General features: G+C 42.6%; 1 protein-coding gene and 1 long non-coding RNA gene across 5 annotated transcripts in view; one reads left to right on the top strand and one right to left on the bottom strand.

The window, feature by feature from the left end:
- The window catches only part of srcin1a (SRC kinase signaling inhibitor 1a), a 498739-nt gene that overhangs the window by 134470 nt on the left and 346095 nt on the right, over positions 1 to 18174 (top strand). The gene's annotated exons all lie outside the window — the stretch shown is intronic.
- LOC132206116 (uncharacterized) overlaps positions 1 to 18174 on the bottom strand; it is a 51338-nt gene that overhangs the window by 8800 nt on the left and 24364 nt on the right. The window lies entirely within an intron of this gene.

Genomic DNA, 18174 nt, shown 5'->3' with positions numbered 1-18174 from the left:
CTACCACTGCACCACAATAGCTCTCTCTTTCAACTTGATGCTATCTCTAACATCCCCGGTAAGCCATGGTCAGGCTATCCCTCCCTATAATCCCTCTTTCTCACTCAGATAAATCCTTGTTGTGAATCATGAATTATTTTCTTAGGTATCTGTCATTGTTCCTCAACTATCTTTGCTGCTGAACTACTTTCCCAGTCCTTTCCAGGAACGCTACCATCATCCCCTTACAATTACTCTTATTTAAGTTCAGCACAGTTGTTTCTGACCAAAATTTCTCACTCTCAAACTGAATGCTAAATTCTACACTCTTAAGGTCACAGAGTCCATGAAGGTCAGCCATGATCTTATTGACTGGCAGAACAGGCTCGAGGGACCAGATGGCCTGCACCTGCTTCTATTTCTTATGTTGTTATGTTACCTTAGGGATGTTTTACCCTGAGATTATTTATTAAACCTGCCTCATTACACATTATTGCCTGTCCCCTTGCATATCAGCAACTGTACGAATTGCTTAATCTCATTAATGGCTGGATTACATTTATGGACACCATAACGATGAATATGTTTTTGTGATGTACAGTTAACCAATAGGCAAGTGATTACTTTGAAACAATGTTAGTTTATCTGTGAATTCCATACGATTTGTCTGCAAATATGAACTTGTACCAAATGCATAAAGAAAGCAAACAATTTATACAAAATATAGCCTTGCATTCACTGTCTGAGAATTGAAAGCAGCTATCTGGGAGAAGCAATAAAATCAGAGGGTGGTTGTCAACAGTCCTTTATTCCACAACACAGATTGCACTGTCCCTATTAGGAGAGGGAAGGGAAGATGGCTCACAGTAATAGTCTTATTAAGAATACTCCTTTCACTGTCAGAGAGCACAGTAGCTAGCACATATTATCAGATCACTCTGAGAAAATCATTGTCTCCCTTTTACTTCTCTGGGCTATCACTCTTTAACCATTTATGGATACAGTGCCACACTTCTCCATAGTCATTGTGGGAGGTTTTAATCTGTTAATAAGTATGCTGCCAAGCAATTAGTTGCGATCAGAGAAAAGATGCAGCTTCACTTTTTTCATCAATAGTCTGATTTTGCTGGTAATTAGAGAACCATTGTTCTAGCTGTTAACCCTTTCAGCAGAATTGGTGGTGCTCAGTAATTCAAATGCTTATGGATCTGATCTCCAAGCCTGCACAATCTCTACGGTCAGAAATACCTTCCTCAATGGGCGATTATTGAAGATCATACAATAATTATAAGATAATGCGTATCTCTCAATCATCACCACTGTCACAACCCTCAGGCATGCTCACCACACAGAATCATAGAATCCCTACAGTGTGGAGTTCACACTGACCCTTCAAAAAGCATCACAGCCAGACCCAGCAATGCCCCCCCCCTACCCCATCCCTGCATTTCCCACGACCACTCTACCTAGCCTGCACATCCCATGACACTAGGGGCAATTTCCCACGGCCAGTCTGCCTAACCAACACATCTTTGGACTGTGGGAGGAAACCAGAGCGCAATGAGGAAACCCACACAGATGCGGGGAGAATGTGCAAACTCCACACAGACAGTCACCTGAGGGTGGAATAGGGTCCCTGGTGCTGTGAGGTAGAAGTGCTAACCAATAAGCCACTGTGCTGCCTCATGGTCAATGAGCTGCTGATAAATATAATTTGTATGTCTCCTTTTCATTTCTCATGATTCAATTTAAAGCAGACCTGTGGTTCTTGTTTAAACAGCTTAAGTTTAGTTAATACTGAAAGCTTCTTAGGGACAAAGGGATAAAGTTATGAATAAGAAACAAGAAGATATCGAGATTAAAATACGTAAGACAAAAAGAATAATTTTACGTGAAGAAAATGTCAATAAATCTCTTTGATATATAACTGTGGCCGATGCTGAAGTTCCTTGATGCTAAAGGCTTTTGTTATTCTTCCAAGGGAATGTGGGTATCTTTGGTGAAGCCAGCACTTAGTGCCCATCCCTAATTACCCAACAGAATGTAGTTGTCAGCTGCATTCTTGAACCTTTCCAGTCCTGTTTGGATAGAAATTTCAGGATTTTCATCCAGCGACTGCGACAAAACAATAACAAAGTTCCAGGTTCGGATTTGCAGGGGATCTTGCAGATAGTGGTGTTCCCTTGCATCTTCTGCCCTTATCCTTCTGGCTAGTAGAAGCAACCGGTTTGGAAGGTTGTCAAAAGAATGTTGGTGAGTTGTTGCAATGCATCGTGTAGACAGTACACACTGCTTCCCTTGTGCATCTGTCGTGAAGGGTAAAGGTGGTGAATAGAGTAGCAATCATTCAGGCTGCTTGTCTTGAATAGTATTGAGTTTGCTGAGTTTCACTTGAAGCTACGTCCATCAGATAAGTGAATAGTATTCCATCACAGTTCTAAGTTGCGCCGATACTGACACAGGGGAGATAGGATGTGAGTTACTTATTGTGGAATTCCTAGCCCGTGACCTGCTCTTGTAGCCACAATATTTATATGGCTGGTTCAGTCCAGGTTCTGGTCAATGGTAATCCCCAGGATATTGATTGTAAGGACAATCAGTGATTACATTGGCAATTTCATTGAATGTCAAGGAGACATGGCTATATTTTCTGCTGTTTGAGATGGTCATTGCCAGGCATGTGTGTGCGTTGCAAATTTTACTTATTGCTATCACCCCAAACCTGGATATTATCTAGGTTTTGCTGAATATAGGCACAGTATCTGAGGAGTCATGAATGGTGCTGAACATTATGCAATCATCAGTGAATATTTCCAAAACCTTTATGATAAAGGAAAGGTCATTGATGCAGCAACTGAAATGATTGGGCCAGGTCAGGTCATCACCCTGATGCACTCCAGCAGGGATGTTCTGAAGCTGAGATGACTGACCTCCAACAACTATGACCATCTTCCTATGTGCCAGGTATTGTTCTAATCAACAGAGAGTTTTCCTTCTGATCCCCATTGATTCCAGATTTGCTAGGTCTTCTTGATTCCACAATTTAACAGACTTTAATTGATAATTGTTGATAATGCATGGACCAGGTTTGAATAATTATCAAGAATTGCTATCCATTTTAAATAAACAAGACGGCAGCTGCAGGAAAACCTGATGAACTCTTGTAATATAACTCTACTCTTTAAAATTCAAATGGCCTTGCAAATTACATCTTTACACATACACATGCACATGCACGCACATGCACACACGAACATGCATGCGCACATGTACACGTATACTCAGGAAAAAAAACCACATGGGCTGAGGAAAGACTGGGAAGGTAATTCTGTGGCCACTAGTCATAGGCTTTTCTGAGATGGTCCTAGTGTAGGTCAAACTGCTGATCTTGATCTTCCTTCTCCAGATGTTTTCATTTATTTTCACGAGGTACAGCGTGACTAGATCTCACATATAAAGATCAATAAATTAAGAGTCACAGCTTAAGCAACTAGAAAGGGAAGATAAACTGCCTACCTTCACACTTGAGATGTTCCTAGATCAGATCAAAAACAGCTTCTCTTCCTTCAGAAGTCCAACACTTTCTGCTAAAACATTCACACCCCCAAGCTGTTTGGCTGCCTGTGAGCCAATCATATAGATGTTGGCATGCAGAAGATTGTTGTCATCGAGAATGGTAACTAGTCACAGAGCAATTATAGTACATTCACTTTGCTCATGCAAATCTTTAATACAGATTGTAAATAATTGTAGCCTCAGCGCTGATCCCTGTAACACTCCATTCGTCACAGGGTTACCTCAAGAAAATGCCCCTTTATCCCAACTGTCAGTTTTCTATTAGTTGGGCCAGTCCTCTATCCATGCTGACGTATTGCTTCCAGCACCATGAATTTGCTCTTATGAAGTTGAATAATGTGTGGTATCTTATCAAGTGCCTTCTGAAAATCAGAAGGGAGTCAGAAGTTTTGGGGTTAAGCAGGAAAATAGATTTGAGGCTATAATCAGTTCAACCATGATACTATTGAAAGGGGCAAGTGGACAGCACCTGCTATTATTATCTTTATTTGCATGTCAGCCACTTGGGATATTTTCCTATCATAAAGGCGCTTTATAAATTTGGCTGTTGTGGATAGTTCTGTACACAAGATGCTGTTCTTCAGAATAAATCATACATCAAGCACTTTGGGGGAAAAAGGCTGTGAATTATACCACGGTGAGTCTGTCTGCTTGTCCTCCTCAGGCCTGGGTGTTTCACACAGAGTGCTGATGTGTTGTCACATCTTGTTTTCTCTATGGTTTAAGTCTAGCATCATTCCTTCCTGAACATGATGCACAAGGAGCTTGGTCTTGATCAGATGGTTTAAGTTAAAGGTGCACTCAGATGCAATTCAACAAAATTTTTTAATTCTAAGCAATAAATAATAGGTTGAATCAGCCTGAAATCAGGGCCTAAGGCAGTGGGTGAAAATTTAACAGATGTACTTATCCCAATGAGATGATGAGTTCACCAGACACATTTACGTGTTTTATACCAGTGATTCTCTCAGGTTCACCAGTTACCCAAGTGATATTTGTGCCTCCTTTGATCTGGAGTGCCTACTTTCTGTGAATGTAAACAATCACATGACGCAGGGATCATAATGCAGGTATTTAACTAAACAGAGCAAAACTTGTATTAATGCCACACCTCTTATGAGCTCAGGAGATCTCAATGCATTCTCCCGTCAATGAAGGCTTTTTTTGAAGTATAGTCACTGTTGTAATGTCCCTGTTAGAATTTGCCATGTGGCATTACGTGATTCTGCTCTCCTTTGAAAAGAGTACTGAACACGTACTCTCACTAAACTGATACACAGGCTCTTGAACTAACAAATGGTTTTATGATGAATAATGATGAGTGTAGTACAGTGAAGCTCACCTTGATGTACTCCTCTCAGTATACACAATAATAAAATCAAGACTTGCTTTCTCACTAAATTTAGTCTTCAAACGATAAAGAATTTACAGCTGTAATTCAGTTCTTCCTGCAAATCTGGCACTAAGCTTGAAAAGAACATATTGATGGCAGAAACAGTACAATACTAACTGTAGCCTGACCTTCAAATAAACCAGAATTTAAATCCGACCTCCTACTGAAGTTTTACAGAAATCAATGGCTCTGTCTCTTCAAATTAAGAGCATAACAATAACAAGGTGTATAAAGATAGGACCTTTTAACATAGCCATTTTAGAAGAACTTTAACAAACAAAATTTAATTCTGAGCCAAAAAAGTCCCGAAGAACTGCAGATGCTGGAAATCAGAAATTGCTGGGAAAACTTTCCCAGTAATTTCTGTTTTAATTCTGAGCCGCAAGTGATATATCAAGATGGGTGACCAAAGCCTTCATCAGGTTTTTAAGAAAAGTCATGCGGACAGGCGAGTCCAGACCACTGGGGAGTCCAGCAGAAGTCTTTGTGAGTCCTGCCTTAATTGGCCTCAACATGAGCAGCAATTGGATCTGACAGTCAGCCTCTGGATCCATGAACAGGAGAGTTAAATTAAATAACGTTCCCATGCTTACTGCTATTCAATTATTTCTTCTGGTTCTTATGTGGATTTGGAACCCTGGCAGACATGTTACCCAATGTAAAGATGCGCATGTGTTGAGAGCCTATGAGTTCAAATTTCACCATGAGAATTTGAGTTCTTTCCGTTTTAAGAAAGCAGCTGGCATTATAATAAGTGATCGTTGAGTTGTGAGACTGCTGTGAAAGCCCAACTGACTTTTGTGGTTGGTTGGCTTGCCAAGCTGGTTTGTTGTTCCGCAGACATTTCGTTACCCTGCTTGGTGACATCCTCAGTGCGGCGTCCGTTGAAGCGTTGGCGTGTTTTCCCGCCTGATTTTTTAACTCTGGGGTCCATTGAGATGGTTCGCCTCACTTCCGGGCTTCCTTCGTAGTGGAACGTATATGGGGTTGAGCTCAATGTGTTTATTAATAGCATGCTTCGTGGAGTGCCATGCTTCCAGGAATTCTCGTGCTTGTCTCTGCCGAGCCTGTCCCAGGATCTTGGTGTTGTCCCAGTCGAAGAGGTGGTTCTCCTTGTCCATGTGGATTGAGATGAGTGAGTATTGGCTGTGTCTTTTTGTAGCCCTTTGGTGTTCGTGTACTCTTGTTGTTAGCTTCCTTCCTGGTTGTGTGTTTCTCACAGTCTCTGCAGGAGATCTTGTAGATGACATTGGTTCTGTCCATGGCGGGGAGTGGGTCTTTAGTCACTTGTCATAGGGTTGATGTGGGTTTGTGTGCCACTCTGATGCCCAGCGGTCGTAGAAGTCTTGTGGTGAGCTCTGACATGTTCCTGATGTAGGGTAGTATGATGAATGTGTCAGGACGTGTAGAATCTTTCTGATGCGGTTCCTGTAGGCATCTCCTGACCCAGTTCTTTGGATATCCATTACTCTCGAACACTCTTCTATCATTGTGGCACACAAAACCCACATCAACCCTACAACAAGTGCGCACCTGAACTAAAGACACACTCCCCACCATGGACAGGACCAATGTCATCTATAAGATCCCCTGCAGAGACTGCGAGAAACGCTACATCGGACAAACAGGAAGGAAGCTAACAACAAGAGAACATGAACACCAAAGGGCTACAAAAAGACACGACCAACACACTCTCTTCTCAATCCACATGGACAAGGAGAACCACCACTTCAACTGGGACAACAGCAAGATCCTGGGACAGGCTCGGCAGAGACAAGCACGAGAATTCCTGGAAGCATGGCACTCCACAAAGCAGGCTATCAATAAACACATTGAACTCGACCCCATATACGTTCCACTACGAAGGAAACCCAGAAGTGAGGCAATCCATCACCTCAGAGTTTAAAAACCAGGCAGGAAAACACACAGACACTTCATCAGAGGCTGCACTGAGGATGTTACCCAGCACGGTAACGAAATGTCTGCGGAACAACAAACCAGCTCAGTGAGCCAACCAACCTCAACACCCACAACCCGAGCTACAAATCTACTCCAAAACCTTAGGTACCAACTGATTCTCTACTATTTTTTAAGGAATAAAAACCATCTCCTCTTACCTTGTACAGTCCATAAGCTAAAGCATAATATTAAGGCTGACTTATAACTTCTCTTTGAAGTGTTGTTTCCCAGAATCCTACAGCAACACACCAGGATATTTTGTGATGCCAGCAGCCTATGCCAAGTCTTTGAAAAAGCTAATCAATCAGTCTCATTTTCCTGCACTTCCCAGTTGCCCTGCCAGTTTTCTTCCCCAGTAGCAAGCCATTCAGTTGAATCAAACCATTGCCAGCTATGCCCTCAACTCCCAAAGTCTCAGCACAATTAGGGAAGGACAACAAATGCTATGCCTTGCCAGGAATGTATCCATCTCAGGAATTACAATTTTGCAACTCCAGCAAGTGCTCAACAGCTTCAGGGGAAGAAGGAGAAGGAATGAGCTGATGATGCCAGTGCAGATGGAATGGTGTGTTTCAATGACAATGTTCTCCAGTCACCTGCCACCTTTCTTATGAAAATGGAATCAGAAAATCTCGAGCTGTATACTGCGCTGGAGGGGCCTCAATCTATCTGTATTATCACTGTGAGAGCATCCATCATATTTCACACATTAATGCCACAAGCATTAAAAAGAGAGAATGAAAGGCAGATGCTTCACTCTGAGGTCAATTTCAGGCTAATTGCTGTTGTGAGTGAAGTGCACAGATTTAGCCTGCAGTCAGAAACTTACAAGAAACTGGCATTCTGAAAACTTCCATCACCAACTATTTGGCAGCAGTGAGTCTTTGCTGCAGTGATGCCTTAAAGGAATAGTTCTTGGAGAGAACTGGTGATGATGTAACCACAGCCCTGCTGTTCTTGGGCTTTTTGACATTGCAGGCTGTGAGGAGTGGGCTGATGTTGGTGCACAGAATTAATGAGTTGCTATCAGAGATAATGGGGACTGCAGATGCTGGAGATTCCAAGATAATAAAATGTGAGGCTGGATGAACACAGCAGGCCAAGCAGCATCTCAGGAGCACAAAAGCTGACGTTTCGGGCCTAGACCCTTCATCAGAGAGGGGGATCGGGGGAGGGAACTGGAATAAATAGGGAGAGAGGGGGAGGCGGACCGAAGATGGAGAGTAAAGAAGATAGGTGGAGAGAGTGTAGGTGGGGAGGTAGGGAGGGGATAGGACAGTCCAGGGAAGACGGACAGGTCAAGGAGGTGGGATGAGGTTAGTAGGTAGCGGGGGGTGCGGCTTGGGGTGGGAGGAAGGGATGGGTGAGAGGAAGAACCGGTTAGGGAGGCAGAGACAGGTTGGACTGGTTTTGGGATGCAGTGGGTGGGGGGGGAAGAGCTGGGCTGGTTGTGTGGTGCAGTGGGGGGAGGGGACGAACTGGGCTGGTTGAGGGATGCAGTAGGGGAAGGGGAGATTTTGAAACTGGTGAAGTCCACATTGATACCATATGGCTGCAGGGTTCCCAGGCGGAATATGAGTTGCTGTTCCTGCAACCTTCGGGTGGCATCATTGTGGCAGTGCAGGAGGCCCATGATGGACATGTCATCAAGAGAATGGGAGGGGGAGTGGAAATGGTTTGCGACTGGGAGGTGCAGTTGTTTTTTGCGAACTGAGCGGAGGTGTTCTGCAAAGCGGTCCCCAAGCCTCCGCTTGGTTTCCCCAATGTAGAGAAAGCCGCACCGGGTACAGTGGATGCAGTATACCACATTGGTAGATGTGCAGGTGAACCTCTGCTTAATGTGGAATGTCATTTTGGGGCCTGGGATGGGGGTGAGGGAGGAGGTGTGGGGACAAGTGTAGCATTTCCTGCGGTTGCAGGGGAAGGTGCCGGGTGTGGTGGGGTTGGAGGGCAGTGTGGAGCGAACAAGGGAGTCGCGGAGAGAGTGGTCTCTCCGGAAAGCAGACAGGGGAGGGGATGGAAAAATGTAATGAGTTGCTATAGTCGGTTCTGTAGATTATATGCACCATCATCACAATACCGCTTGGTGGGGCAGTTGGAACAGAGTCAGGGAACGGGGATCAAATGAACTGTTGTTTCCAAGGTGCTTTTCAAATATTAAAGCAGCTTCAGCCATCCAGTCCAGTCTATTTCAGCACATGGATAGAATGTGTTCGACAAGGTACCTCTCAAAAGGTTAAGTCATTAAAAACAGCCACAATGCTGGAGGTAGTATGTTGACATGGAGAGAGAATTGGCTCGTGGACAGTAAACAGTAAGGGGGATAAAGCATTCTTTTTTCAAATTGGGAATGTGTGACCAATGGGCTTCCACAGGAATCAGTGCTAGGACCACAACAGTTTCCAATATATATTAATGACTCGGAGGAAGGAAGTGAATGCACCATAGCCAACTTGTAGATGACACAGAAATAGGTGTGAGGTATATGCACAGTTGACAGATAGGTTAAATATATGGGTAAAAAGTTGGCAAACAGGGTATAATGTGGAAAAATGTTCTTTTTGGAAGAGAGGATGAAAGTATTATTTAAATGGAGAAAAACTGCAGAAAGCTGCAACACAAACTGACTTGGGATTATCTGTATACAAAACACAAGAGCTAGCACACGGGCAGCAGGTAATCGGAAAGCTATGAGAATGTTGGCCCTTATTTCCAAGGCGTTGGAGTGTAAGAGTAGGGAAGTCCTGCTCAACTGTAGAAGGTGCCAGTGAGACCAAACCAGTGAGCAGTTTTGGTCTCTTCATTTAACAGGAGGTAGTTTAGAGTAGGTTCACTAGGAAGATCCCTGGCAAGGAGAGAATGTCTTACGAGCAAAGGCTAAATCAGTTGGGAAGCTACTCATGGGAATTTAGAATAATGAGAAGTGATCTCATTGAAACATATCAGATTCTTAAGGGGCTTGACAAGGTAAATACTGAGAGGATGTTTCCCTCATGGGAGAGTCTCAGGCCAGAGGGCATTGTCTCAGAATAAAGGGGCAACAATTTAAGTCTGAGATGAGGAGGAATTTCTTCTCTTAAAGGCTCGTGAATCTTGCAACAGAGAGCTGTAGGGGCAGAGTCCTTGTGTATATTTAAGGTATCATTCAGGAAATCAAATGTTACAGGGAAAATGCAGAAAAGTGGATGTGAGGAATGTTGGATAACAAAGTGTAGAGCTGGATGAACAATGCAGGCCAAACAGCATCTTAAAAACAGGAATGTTGGATCAGCCACAATCCTATTATGAAGGGTGGAGCAGTCTCAAGGATCTGAAAGGCCTACTCCTGTTTCTATTTCTCACGGTCTTATGGTCTGCATTGGCTCTCCAAGTGAGCATCATGCCTTAATGCTGTCCTCCTGCCCTTCCGCTATAACTCCAAATATTGTTTCTATCCAAATAATCACTTACTCTGTCTCCATCGAGCTGGCCTCCACCACCGTTCCAGACCCAAACTACCCGTTGAATGGAAATGTATCTTTGTACATCACGTTTGCTTCTTTCGTAAATCATTTTAAATCTATGCTGTCTCATCTTTGATCCATGTCCAAGCAGGGACAGTTCCTCCCTGCCTACTCTGTCCAGACTACTCAAGATTTTGAAATCAAATCTGCTCTTTGTCTTCTCCTCTCCAAGAAAAACTGTCATAACTTCACAAATCCAGAATCAATGTTTTTCAGCCCTGCAATCATTCTTAAAAACCACTTTTACACTTTTCAATGTGTCAAATCTTTCCTGAATCCTGGTGTCTACTCCAGCTGCAGTCTAATTAGCGGCTACTATAGGTCCTGCTTATCCTCTCGCCCCCAATATTCTATACCAGTATTGATAAAGCCTAGGACACTGTGTACTTATTTAAATGTTCTTTCCATTTGTCCTGCACACCATTTAGAGTAGAGCCATTATTTTATACTGTTTTTTGCCAAACTGTATCACCTCACACTTCTCCAGACTAAGATTCATTTACCACCTCCCTGCCCGGTCTAATATGACAATGCTCTTTCGAAGTTCTACGTTCTCTTCCACCCAGTTTATAATAGTTCGGTTTTTGTCCATTCACAAACTTGCAATTGTCCTCTGCACACCAAGATCTAGATCATTTACACATTTGTAGATGTTTTCCTAATCTGATGGTAATACACACCTCTGGAGCAGGTGAGACTTGAACCTGGGCCTTCTGGCTCAGAATTAGAGACACTATCAGTGTGTCACAACATCCTTCCAGTTTCGTTTTGTACAACGGGCATGTGAATAGGAAGAACATGAATAATCTCACATAGGATTTACAGCTCAAAGACTTTAATCTATCAGTTTGAGACATATTTCAGTCTTGGGTCCAGAGATGATTAGATGGTTCATGAACCTACTGTGACTTGATCCACTGACCACTGCAGCAAAATTACAAACAGCTCCAAGCTGTCCGACTCCTATGATGCTGCTTGGCCTGCTGTGTTCATCCAGCTCTATACCTTGTTATCTCCAATTCATTGTCTCCAGGTTTTGACAAAAAAAACACTTCAGACCACTCTTTATGCTGAGATCTAGCTGTATAATGTGAGACAGGTCTTGATGACTATCATCACGCACTGGACAAAAATGACTCCCATGTGTCACAGCCCATTGACGTGGAAAATGGATTGGAAAGGCTCAGGATATTCATGTCATGATCATCTTTGTTTCCATCCCGAACTGTGAATGGAAAGGCATCTGAATTCAAAAAGTGACTGCTACCAGGCCTGTCAATGGCAGAAGTAAAAGAAGAAGTAAAGTCTGGGCAGCATTTGGTGTACACCAATGTGCAAAATGTTAATGAATCCAGAATGCCATTTCGAGGAATTAGATTTCCAACACCTTCAGTTCATATTGAAACAAATCAGAGACATGCAGAAATGTGACCAGGAGGGGAGAGCTCAAACTGAAGTCTCTGATCATGGTGGTCCCTGTGCCAATTTTAGATGTTGGATATATGGCGTTTGAAACACACTCCATAATCACCCATTCCTGCACTGTGCGTTATTTTCAAAAGAGAGGAGCAATAAATACTTTTTGGAGCATTACTCCAGAGAGAGCCACTGCGATCACAAAAGACAGGGCAGGATTTGAGGAGAAATAATTACTTGAAGGACCTTTCTCTCAAAGCGCTTACCCTCAAGGACACATTGACTATGCCAAGGTTGACAAGGAGCCATTTCAAAAAGAAAATGACCTTTAAACCTCAAAATAGCTTCTCATCAATTCGAAAAAAATCACATCAGACAGGAAATTCCAACAGTTTGTTCCAGTCAGGGATGGACAGGTTCTTTAAAATTCAAAGGATCAAAATCTCTTTATTAATCCATTGTTTATAGGTGCTGTGAGAAAGAGTAGAAGAATTTACTAGCTGTGCTTAGAAAACGGTGTAAGACATTGTCAGAATATTTGAAAATGCTGCGCACAATAAATCTAAGGTGGAGTTCTGGTTAGGTTCTGGTAGAGAATTTTTTTATTAGCACTGTTCCACTCACAGCAATGAAGTGATTTCCACCAAAAAAAAACTTGAGAGCCGCACAGGTCAATTATAAAATATTAAAAGATTTTGATTGGGTAGACACAGAAAATATCTTTCTTTAGTGGACTTAACTGGAACGAGAAACACCGAGAAACGCAGCAACATAAAAAGTAGGGGTAGGAGTGGGCCATTCGGCCCCTTGAACCTGTTTCACCATTCAATATGATCATGACTGATTATCCAACTTAGTGCCCTCTCCCTGCTTTCACCCCATAACCTTTGATACATTTAATCCTAAGAACTATACCTAGCTTCTTCCTGAAAATGTTCAATGTTTTGATCTCAATTACTTCCTGTAACAAAGATTTCCACAGGTTCATCACTCTCTGGGTGAAGGAATTTGTTCCATCTCAGCCCTAAATGGTCTACTCTGTATCCTTGGACCGTGACTGAGAGGACTGAGAGTAGTGTAACATTAAGCCTTGTCCATGTGGAAAGTGACAGCAGGAGACATCTTTCCACACAATGGACCATAGAAATTTTGAATACTGCCCAAAAGAAGCCTAGACCGTTGGAGTTTTCAAAACTGAGATCAACAGATTTGTGTTTGTGGAGTGTGGAGGCATAGGGAGCGTCTCCTGTTCACTTCCTTTCACTGTCACCTGCCATCTTGTATGCATTGGCTCTGACTCAGTAAATAGCACTTTCACCTCTGAGTCAGAGAATCGTGGGTTCAAGTCACGCTCCAGATTCAGTAAGTACATCATGACACATACGTGTTACTCTGTTGAATGTGCCACCATTCAAATCAGACTTTAAACTGAGCTCTCATGAGCCTACTGTGACTTGATCCACTGACCACTGCAGCAAAATTACAAACAGCTCCAAGCTGTCCGACTCCTATGATGCTGCTTGGCCTGCTGTGTTCATCCAGCTCTATACTTTGTTATCTCCAATTCATGTTCTTCCTATTCACATGCCCATTGTACAAAACGAAACTGGAAGGATGTTGTGACACACTGATAGTGTCTCTAATTCTGAGCCAGAAGGCCCAGGTTCAAGTCTCACCTGCTCCAGAGGTGTGTATTACCATCAGATTAGGAAAATATCTACAAATGTGTAAATGATCTAGATCTTGGTGTGCGGAGGACAATTGCAAGTTTGTGAATACAAAATATCCCATTACAATCTTTTGGAGAACAGTAGTGCAGATGACCCAATATCCTGTCCACTATAAATCACCAAAATCAGTTATTGAGTACGTATCACATTACTCTTTGTTGGAACTTGCTGTAAGCAAATTGGCTGCTACATTTCCTATATAACAGCAGTGACTACATTCCAAATGTGTTGCACTAGATTTGAAGCTCTTTGAAATATCCTGGATCTGTTTTATGATGGTTTTTTAGAGCATTTTCGATGCATTATCTTACTAATGAGAGCTTGCTGGATTCTGAGGTCTTTTCAAGGTCACAGTTTATTTACATTATAGTAACGATGCAGATATTTTCTAATTACACGTTTCTGGAGTGGGTGGGACTTTAGCCCAGGTCTCCTGGTTGAGAACTGTTTAAACTTCAACTTACCGTAAGGTCCACACTGTTTTGTTTCCACGGTCTCCTCATTGGCAACCTGTTACATTATTACTGACATAATTTCCTATTTCATATTTGAGTATTAACCCTTTACTCTAAACTGTGGTCCTGAATGTCGAAGTATTATAAGATCATACAGAACAGAAGAGGCACTTTGGCCCATCGACCCAGCACTGCCCAAACTACTCAAGACCCATACCCTTGAATGTTATGACATTTCAGGTGCTCATCCTAGTACTTTTTAAAGGTTGTGAGGCTTTCCCACATGGACCACCCTCCCCGACAGTGCATTCCAGACCCCCATCATCCTCTAATGTTCATTTGTTATTGACCTTTCAACCAAGAGAAACAGCTTCTTTCTATCCACCCTGTCCATGCTCCTCATAACCTTATAAACCTCAAACAGACCATCTCTCAGCCTTCTCTGCTCTAAGGGTAACAACCCGGTCTTATCCAGGCTATCTTCATTAATAAACTGGTCCATGTCAGACAGCATCCTGGTGAATGTCCTCTGCAATCCTCCAGTGTAATCACTTTCTCCTACAGTGTGAGTGCCCAGAACTGCATTCCAGCTGTGGCACAGCTCCAATATCTTCCTGCTCTTACAATCTGTGCCACAACAGATAAAGGCAAGTGTCCCCTATGCCTTCTTAACTACAGAACAAAGGAGATCCAGTAGACATGATGTATTTGGATTCCCAGAAGGCCTTTGACAAGGTGCCACACCAGGAAGACAAATTTTTAGGGGTAAGGTATTAGCAATACCAGTAGAGGATTTGCTGACTGGAGAAGACAGAGAATAGGGATAAAGGGGTCATTTTTGGAATGGTAGCCATGACTAGTGGAATTCTGCTTGGATTCATGTTGGAACTGCGACTATTCGCATTATACATTAACCATCTGGATGAAAGAACTGAAGGCCTTGTTGTTAAAGTTGCAGAGAAACAAAGATCAGTAGAGGGGTCCGTAGTGGTGAGGAAGCAAGGAGGCTGCAGAAGGTCTTGTGCATGCTAGGTGAGTGGTCAAAGAACTGGCAGATGGAATACAATGTGGGAACACGTGAGGTTATGTACTTTTGTAGGTAGAAAAGGGGTGTAGACTATTTACTAAATGGGGAAAACTTCAGAAATCTGAAGCACAAAGGGACTTGGAAGTTCTATTTCAGGATTGTCTTAAGGTTAAGGTGCAGGTTCAATTGACAGTTAGGAAGGCAAATTCAATGTTAGCATTCATTCCTAAAGGGCTAGAATACAGGAATAGAGATGGACTGCTGGTAAGGCTCTGGTCAGACTGCATTTGGAATACTGTGAGCAATTTTGGGCCCCATACCCAAGGGAGGATGTATTAGCCTTGAGGGTTTATGAGAATGATCCCAAGGAAGAAGAGCTTGTCATTTGAGGAGCAGTTGAGGATTCTGGATGGGAGGGGAATCTCTTTGAAGCTTGTATAATGTTGAAAGGCCTGGATTGGGTGAACATGGAGAAAACGTTTCCATGAGTAGGAGAGACTAGGATCTGAGATGTGAAGGGACAACCCTTCAGGACTCAGATGAAGAGGAATTTCTTCAGCCAGAGAGGGTGGTTATTAGAAAGCGGGACATTACTCCAGCGCTTCGTCGAAGGCTCACTGATGATGTTACCTAGAATGGTGATGAAACGTCTGAAAACTAACCTTCCAGCTCAGCGAACAAACTCACAAAAAAAACTCGCTAGGGTGGTTAATCTATGGAACTCATTGCTGTGAAATGTTGTGGAGGCTAAGTCATTGAGTGTAGTGAGGACAGAGATTTGTTTGATTCTTGATTGATAACGGGATCAGGGATAATGGGGGGAAGACAGGACAATGGGGTTGAGAAACACATTGGCCATGTTCAAATGGTAGATCAGATTTGTTGGACCAAATGGCCTAATTCTGCTCCTATTGTCTTATTGTCTTATTAACATGCCCTGCCACCTTTAGCGAATTGTGGGCAAATACACCAAGGTTCCTCTGTCCCTCTGAGCTTCTTAGTGCCTTGTCATTCATTGAGTTCTCCCTTTCCATGTTACTTCTTCTAAGGTGATACAGCTCTGGGTCCACCTAACAGTTCACATTCCCACCTAACAGCTCACATTCCCACCAAGTTTTGTGTAATCTACAAACTTACAGTTATTATATTTTGTTCCCTTATCTAAGTCAATAATGTAAATTGTAAATAGCTGGCTTCCAAGCCCTGATCTCTGCAGTAACTCACTAGTTTTTTGAAGTCATACATGGGATGAGGGGAATTGCTGGCTAGGCAGCATTTATTGCCCATCCCTAAATGCCTAGAGGGCAGTTAAGAGTCAACCACATTGCTGTGGGTCTGGAGTCACATTTAGGGCAGACCAGGCAAGGATGACAGATTTCCTTCCTCAAAAGACATTAGTGAACCAGGTGGGTTTTTCCGACAATTGACAATGTTGTCAGAGTTATCATTAGAATCTTTTAATTCCAGATATTTACTGAATTTAGTTCTACCGTGTGCCATCTGCCCATTTCCAGAAATATTACCTGGGTCTCTTGATTAACAATCTAACAATATACCACTAGACCATTGCTTCCCAGTCACTGGCTGTTCCTTGGAAAAGGATCCATTAATTCCTACTCTGTTTCCTGTCTGCCAACTAGTTCTCTATCCATGTCAGTATGCTATCATATGAGCTTTAGTTTTACGTATTAATCTCTTAGATGGGACCTTTCAAAAGCCTTCTGAAAGTTCAAGTGAACCACATCTATTGAATGCCCCTTATCAACTCTACTTTTTACATCCTCAATGGATTCCTGTAGATTTTTCAAGCATAATTTCCCTTTTGTAAATCTGTGCTGACTCTATCTGATTGTGAGCTAACAAGGTGTGGAGCTGGATGAACACAGCAGGCCAAGCAACATCTTAGGAGCAGGAAAGTTGACATTTTGGGCCTAGGCCTGCTACCTGATTGTGACACTGTTTTCCAAGTTCTCTGCTATTATATCTTTTATCATGGACTCTACCATTAGCCCCCATTACTGACATCAGACTAACTGATCTGTAATTCCCTATTTTCTCTCTACATCCTTTTTTCACACGGAGGGATCACATTAACTACCCACTGATTGATAGAGTCTGTAGAATCTTATAAATATGAGTTCTTCCTTTTTGAGTTCGATTGTTCTACATTGGAAGCAAACTGGAAGCAATTCAGTTAAAATCTCCTTCACGAAAGATATTGCTGTCTTCTGCAGATTACCTATTGTCTGCCTGCTGTTCCATTAAAGCTATCCCATTGGGAATCGGTAGAACGTTGAGGAAAACCAACCGGAGCATCACTGAGTTACATGTTAAATATAATGATGCTTTACTGACTTTGCCAAAAATTGAAGAAAAGACATTAATATTTAAGGAGGATTTTGTCAAAGACTTAGCCAGTACTACAATTCACATGGTTAATTGTAGTACTGAGCCTAGCAGGAGGGATTAAAATCATGCAATTGTCTGAAAGAAGAGGTGCATTGATAGGGAGCGATTAACCACTGCTGTACCTTTTTTTTTACTGGCAGTTAACACATAAACTTAGAGGTTTATAAAATCATGAGGGGCACATATAAGGCGAAAGGCTCGTTTCTTTTCCCTAGGGTGGGACAATTTCCAGGCAAGAGGGCATATTTTTAGGGTGAGACAACAAAGATTCTTTAAAAAGACACGAGGGACAACTTTTTTACGCAGAGCGATTTGTGTTTGCACGAACATCCGGAGGAAGTGGTGGATGAGCTTACAGTTACAATGTTTAAAAGGCATTTGGATAAGTACAAGAATAGGAAATATTTGGAGGGATATGGGCCAAGCGCAGGCAGGTGAGACTAGTTTAGTTTGGGATTAAGGTCGACATGGACTGGTTGGACTGAAGGGTCTGTTTCTGTGCTGTGTGACTCTTTGAGTCTGTGCTAGTGATGCTCCAGTTGGTTTTCCCCAACGTTCTACCGAGACCCAATCATTCAAGAGAGGAGCAAATGCGTTTCAAACCGGAAGCAGACTGGAAAGTGACAGACATAATGGGAACTGCAGATGCTGGAGAATCCGAGATAACAAAGTGTGAAGCTGGATGAACACAGCAGGCCAAGCAGCATCTCAGGAGCACAAAAGCTGA

This window comes from Stegostoma tigrinum, chromosome 31 (assembly GCF_030684315.1).
Source record: "Stegostoma tigrinum isolate sSteTig4 chromosome 31, sSteTig4.hap1, whole genome shotgun sequence".
Lineage (NCBI taxonomy): Eukaryota > Metazoa > Chordata > Chondrichthyes > Orectolobiformes > Stegostomatidae > Stegostoma > Stegostoma tigrinum.
The sequence above is the reverse complement of the archived record's forward strand: the minus strand, read 5'-3'. Positions and strand labels throughout refer to the sequence as shown.